General features: G+C 40.6%; 1 non-coding gene across 1 annotated transcript; it reads left to right on the top strand.

The window, feature by feature from the left end:
* Nucleotides 1-6680: 6680 nt before the first annotated feature.
* LOC145556883 (small nucleolar RNA R71) lies at nt 6681-6787 on the top strand. Its single transcript, XR_014091974.1, has one exon. It is a non-coding gene; the product is annotated as a small nucleolar RNA R71 (small nucleolar RNA).
* Nucleotides 6788-7343: the final 556 nt, after the last annotated feature.

Here is a 7343-nt window from a genome sequence, read left to right on the forward strand (position 1 = left end):
TCTTTGACGATGTATCTCTTTTGCCACGGTATGTGAGGACTCCTCACTCATACCGATGAGTTAAACCAAAACCAACGTGCACACCCGGTGTGCCTTATGCCCCTTGGAGAAGTGATGGCACCTCGCTTTGGCGTAGCCTACCATCACTCTCGTTCGGTTAGTAAGTGTTGTTTTGGAAAGGCAAGTTTGACTCAATATTATTAGGGACCTAGGATTTCTATGTTGGTTGATTTAAGTGAACTTAACTAATCATCGCAACATCAAGAAAACCTAAACATGCATCTAACGAATAATTCACACATATATATATAAGCATAAAATATAAAGCGAAATTATAGATGCATATTGGCAACTAGCATGACCCCTTGAGATCTTCATATCTTCAAAAGGTCTTCATTTGCAATTCAAGGCTTTGTCTTCCAAGATACGTCGTCTTCAAGACTTAACCAAACTATGCAAAAACTAGTGTCTACAACTAGGAATGATCTAAATATTAAAGTACAAAAATACTTAACGGTGCGTAGACCGTATTTAGAATTACAAAAATACATAACGGCACGTAGTCCGTATTTTCTATCCTAGTCGGGTCCCACTAGTTGCCATTTCATAAAACCTGTGAGAGATAATATATATATATTCCATTCATCCATTCACTATTTGTGAATGGCCCATGCAATTTACAAATTAAAACAAAGTAAAATGCATTTAAACAACGCGCGCACTAGTAACTAATCTAGGTGGTTAATCCGATTAACACGCCTAATTAAAACTAGTCAAAGTTGTTTAACCGATTATATAATTTACGTCATTAATAATTGAAGCTCCCACTAAATTCCGCATTTCCTTAATTAATCTAATTAATTAAGTCGGTAGCACCCAAACTTGTCAAAATGAAATTTTGCCAATGCCGCTCAAAACCGAGGCCTAGCCTCCCAAAATTTTAATTAAAATAAACAAAATTAATTAAAATAAACAAAATTAATTAAAATAAATAAAACGGCAAAATAAGCAATATTACGGCTAGTCACCTCACCGCACCAAGCATACGCACATGCCAAAAAACACGAACACACGACCCACGGCACACGCCCGCAAGTTGCTGCCACGGCACAGCCGCGTGTGGCTGCTGCAGCCCGCGTGCTGCTGCCGCGCGTGTGCTGCTGTCGTGCGTGGCTGCTGCCGCGCGTGTGGCCGCAAGCAAGGCGGCGCTGCCACCTTGGCAGCAACATATGGGCTGCTATGCAGCCTGGCTCGCCAAGGTGATGCATTGCCTCGTTTTACGTGCCACGGCCTCGGGATTTGATCCCTTTTCGCGAGACAACAATAATTAATTCTAAATTAATTTTAGAACTAATTTAGAGAGCAAAATAAAATTTTAAACAAGTCTAACTTAATAAAATTTTCAAAATGCAAATAACCAAAATAATTCCAAGAACCATTCTTAATTAAATTGGTTTAGCTTGGTGCAACATAAAATTGAGGCAATTTCTCACTTTCAATTTAATCAATTTAAATTAAACTTGAGAATTTGACAAAGTAAAGGGAAATTGGAAAAATATGAACTTTAATGTTCAAATGAAAATTCCAACATCTAAATTTTGTGAATCCTTGAAAATTATATCTTCCAACATGAAGATAACCAAGTTTCTATCACAAAAATCGAAACTTTATGTTTCCAATCAACTCAAAATGATTAAAACATCAAAGTTTAACACAAAATAACATGGAATTTAGTGGTTTTTAAAGTTTCAATCACTTATCACAAATAAAGATTGAACTTTAACACTTAGGAAGCCTCAAAAATAAAACTTTCACACTAAAAAGCAATTAGTTTGCAATTATGTGAAAATAAATCAACCTTTAAGCATCAAATACTACCAAGTAAGTGTGCTTTAAGGGGACATAAAAATGCATAAAATAATGCAAATAATCAACTATATAATCAACAATTTATGCCATTAATTTCAAGGTTAGAAAAGACTTAAAATTTTTCGTCAAAAACGAAAAACCCCTCGAAAAAGGCATTTCTGGTAAGAATTTGGCTAAAATCACAGGCCCCTTAGGGATAAAAACCTTTCCAGAACACGTTTTCCACCCAAAATTCACTAGTCTTGGGCGAAAATCTGGGTTCTGGGCCAAAATCGACATTAAAACGGGATTAAAATAAATAAAACCGAGCTACTAATCTAATTAGCAACTTAAACCAGAAAATTAAGCCAAAATAAACCTTGAAAAACATGATTATAAAAATAAACGAGCGGGGCTCCGATACCGCTGTTGGGGTTTAGTGAGTCCGACTCACCGCGGAAACAAACCCCGACCCGAGGAACCACTCGCAATAATTAAAATCATAAAGCATAAATAAATAATCACAAAGAAAAGATAACGAATCTTACCCTCGAAGCGAGCTTCGCCCAAAAACCGGGGCTCTTACTTGAAAGCTACGAGCACGTCAAACGCCGCGCCTCCGACGATATCCACCCACAAAAGGCGAACACAACTTTAAGGTCCGCTACCTTGGGGTTAGCAAGGTCCGACCAAAACCCGAGTGTTATATGAGTTTAAGAGTTTTCCCAAAATTATGGAATGCTCTTTTTAACTCCCACTCAAGCAAAGAATTCTCAAGCCATTCCATGACTATTTATAAGGAAATATGCCTTGTGAATTTCACTCATATTTCAATGTGGGACTTTTCACAAAAAGATCCCACATGAAAAGATTGGTGAATTGAACCCTTAGTTAAATAAACAAAGGAACAAATAACAAGTGTCACATGGTTAGGTGTGGACCACTTTCTCACTTGGTCCCCAAGGCATTTCACATGCAATGTGAACTAACCATGTGTCACTTAACCTTGAGCCCCAAGTTGGGTTCGGTTGGCCCATTTTATTTTGGCCCGTGTCCATGACCCATCAACCCGGGTCCACGGCCATTGCCACATGTGTCGCCACCGTGGCGCGCCGCCATCATGGCGCTGCCACGTGGCACGCTGCCACTTGGTGGCTGCCACTTGGCGGCTGCCAACATGGCGGCCACGTGTGTTGCCACGTGTGCTGCCACATGATGTTTTTCCATGTGTGCTGCCACGTGGCATGCTCCTATAGGGCATGCATTCCTAGCCTTTTGCGTGGCTAGGATTTTACTTGTTAATTGATGCATTTTCCCGTCTCGCCAAATCCTAAATTTTAGCTTGACATTTGAGATTCTCAGACGCTCGGTTTCGACGCTCCAAGCTCGAATTTCCGACGTCTAAATGTTTAACACTCGGGCGACGAATTAATTTCTTCCGAATTAATTCGTCGAGTTGGTTCATATATTTTGCTTGGGTGTGACCCGAAGGGTTCAGTCAAGATTAAGCTGTAATATTAATTATATTAATATTACTGATCGGAAGCGGTCTCCACCCAGGCATTCCGATCACTTGACCTTACTGAATATATTAGCTTTCTAATAATTCTGAACCCGCTATCAGAATAATACACTTGTTCGAAGGACACCATTCCTTTCAATTACCTACCTTGACGTGAGATTAATCATCCTTTGATTTTGCTCTTGGGTGGTGATGACCACCCTCTCCCATCCCGGAACTTGCAACTCCGGGTCAATCCTAGGCTCTTGTTGCCTTGAGATTTCCCCCCTTACGGTCCTAGATCTCTTGAGAGCCATTGTTTATGAGAAATAGTAGGAATTGAAGCTTTCTCTCTCCTAGGGTTTGATAAAAATTGAGAGAAAGTGGTAGAAATTTGGTGTAGATTGTAGAGAAAGATGAAAGGATTAAGAGTATGCAAAAATATTTGAGTTTTGATGGAAGAATTGGACGAGATCTTGAAAATAAGGGAGTTTGAAGGTGTAAAAATGGAGGTTTTAGAGAGAGAAAGTAGTAGTGAAGAAGATGAAAGAAGAAGAAAGTGAGGAAAGAAAGAAGGGGAGAGAATATAAGGGACGACAAAAAATAGGCGCGCCCGATCAGGCAAGCCTCGCCTGATCGGGCGAATTAAGCTGAATTCCTGATGCCTGGTATCACGCCCGATCGGGCGAGCTCCGCCCGATCGAGCGCGAATACGAAGTAAAATTTCACCCTTTCACTCGCCCGGTCGGGCGAGCTTCGCCCGACATTTCTTATCCTTCACTCGATTTTTCACAAAAATGCGCCCGACCAGGCAGCCTTGCCCGATCGGGCGAATTATGCTCCAATTTCTAACTTCATTTGCGCGCCCGATCGGGCAGCCTCGCCCGATCGGGCGAATTAAGAGCTGAAAATTTTCCTCGCTTTCACGCCCGATCGGGCCCGTGCCTAGTCGGATTTTCTTAGCTTCTTCTTTGATTTCTTTTCGTCTTCAAATTTTTCTAAGTCTTTTTACCTCCCAAACCTATACATGTACAAAAACACTTATAAAAGGTAAAATTTCACTCTCCTCGCCTCTCTAAAATAAAAATAAAAATAAAGAAAAAGGAAAACTAGTCTAGGAAGCAAGAAATACGGGTTGCCTCCCGCAAAGCGCTGGTTTATCTAGGTCTCGCACGACCTTCTTACCAAGTACGAAAACTAGGACCCTTGGCCTAATGCTTGATCGGGCGGTTTCTCACCCGGTCTAGCGGTGTTTAGGCTACGACACGACTTTTTGACATACCCTGTGGGGTGCCCATTCACTTTGTCTGGTGGGTCCTCCTTTACTTGGAATGGGAGGTCTTCAATGCTACGCACTAAAGATCCTTCTTTGATTGAGGGTTGCGTCAAATTGTCTTTGCATTCAACACTTGCAACTCGATTTGGCGGAACACTTACCGTAGGCTCAAATTGCACAACTTGCTTGATCGGTTCCACCTTTTCATCCTCGAAACCAAGACCAACATTGTAGAGTGCTCTTTCTATTGCGTCAACATCCTTCTGCCATCTGTCTATCTCATCTGAAAAGGATGCAACACAAGATACCGCCTCCAAGGGAACTTTTTCAAGAGCTTGGGGCTTGTTAGAATAATTCTCAACCACATTAACACTGAAACATTTCTCCTCAGTCATGGAGCTTTTAGGGGTATTATTAAGATTGAAAATAACTTTATCATCCCCTACTGATAGTGTTAACTTACCACTTCTTACATCTATGATTGCTCCTGCAGTGTTAAGGAATGGTCTACCCAAAATAATTGGGGTTTGCATATCCTCAGCCATATCAATAACAACAAAATCAACAGGTATATAAAATTTACCTACTTTAAGGGGGACATCCTCTAAAACACCTAAGGGGTATTTGAAAGAACAGTCGGCCATTTGTAGAGTTATATTGGTAGCTTTTAATCTACCCATATTCAACTTGGAACACACAAATAATGGCATGTCGCTAACGCTAGCACCCAAATCACATAATGCATTATCAATCAATAGATTGCCTATATGACAAGGGATAGAAAAACTACCCGGATCTTTTAATTTAGGCGGAGACTTATTTTGAAGAACGACACTACACTCTGCAGTGAAAGCTACTGTCTCTACCTCACTAATAGACCTTTTCCTCGTCAATATTTCTTTCATAAATTTTGCATATGAAGGAATTTGTGTGATTAATTTAGTGAAGGGAACTGTTACCTTCTAATATTTTACCACCTCCACGAACTTACCAAACTGCTTATCCAAATTTGTCTTCAAGTGACGATTGGGGAATGGAAGTTTGATAATTGGCTTTGGAGCATTATTTCTCTTATCCGGAGTAGCCACCTTCTCTGGAGTCGTACCCTGCAATGTAGAATTAGATGTATTAGTACTATACTTTAGCCCTGCAGGGCTATTAACTACATTGTTTGGTTTAACGGAATCAAGATTAGCATTATTTAATAAAACAGGTTCATCAACTCTGGGCATAGGGGGCCCTTCATAGTTTGAACCACTCCTTAGAGTAATTGCATATGCTTGATCCGTAGGCCTGGTCGGCTGTGCCGGCAGAGCTCCCTGTTGGCGGGCTTGTAGAGTAGCGGAAAGTTGCGCAATTTGATTATCTACAATTTTATTATGTGCTAGAATTTGATCAATTGTCGCATCTCTACTCTCCGTGTGCTTTTGCATATTAACCAACATTGCTTTAATTTCCACCAAAGAAGGGTCGGAAGATGAGGAGGGTTGTTGTGGTTGGTTTTTCTGGCCAGCATTGGGATGATAATATTTCTGCTGCTGTTGTTGTGGCGCCTGTGGTTCTTGTGGTGGTGGATTTTGAACATTAGTACTCCGGTAGGAAAGGTACGGATGATTCCGATACCCAGGATTGTAGGTGTTGGAGTATGGGTTATTCTGCCTATAAGCTTGAAAGGCATTAACTTGCTCCACGAAACTCCTGCAATCTTGTTCCCAATGACCTAAAATACCACAATTTTCACAGAAAGCCTCATTAGAATTATTATTAATCGCAGAAACATTAGCTACATTAGCAGTGCTAAGATTATCTAATTTTTGGCATATAGAGGTCAGTTGAGCTTGCAAAGAGGATATAGAGTCAACACTATGCTTCCCCTTGTTAGCAAATCCTCTAGGATTCCCATATTGGGAATTGTGTATCGTCATGTCTTCAATAACCTGACCTGCATCTTCAACATCAAGATTCATAAATCTCCCACTAGCTACAGAATCTAAAATTATTCGAGAAGAATTTCCAATGCCATTATAAAAGGCTTGGATTATCTGCCATTGTGCTAAACTATGGTGGGGGCATTCTCTTTGTAGGTCCTTGAACCTCTCCCAAGCCTCATATAAGGATTCATCGGCTTCTTGGTCAAAGTTCTCAATCGCACTCCGTAGTACGGCTGTTCTCTCAGCAGGATAATACTTGTTATAAAAATTTAAAACAAGAGTTTCCCAGTCAGTTATACCAAGTGCAGTTCTATTTAAGCCATTAAACCATAATTTAGCTTTTCTAGTTAAAGAGAAGGGAAAGAGTATCTCCCTAATTTGGTCTTGAGTGACCCCGGCTTGCCTGATGGTATTGCAATATTGACAATAGTCGGCAATGTGAAGATTTGGGTCTTCACCCTTGGCTCCACTAAATTGCTTCCTCTCTATCATCGTTATAAATTGAGGTTTAATTTCGAAATGAACCACATCAAGAGCCGGAGTGGGAGTAAGATATGGAAAATTTGAAAGCTTTGGTTGTGAATAATCACTAAGCTTCTTTGGAACCGCCATCTCTGATTCTGCGTCTGATGATACCTCTGAATCTCTAGAACCAGTTGGAGGATCGCGGTGATTATTATTATTATCACTAGAATCCGCCAGGATTTGCTTGTAGAGATTTTTCTGTCTATGGAAGGAACGTTCAATCTCGGGATCGAATGGGATGTACCCCGATCTGGAACACCTG

This window comes from Chenopodium album, chromosome 8 (assembly GCF_948465745.1).
Source record: "Chenopodium album chromosome 8, dcCheAlbu1.1, whole genome shotgun sequence".
Lineage (NCBI taxonomy): Eukaryota > Viridiplantae > Streptophyta > Magnoliopsida > Caryophyllales > Amaranthaceae > Chenopodium > Chenopodium album.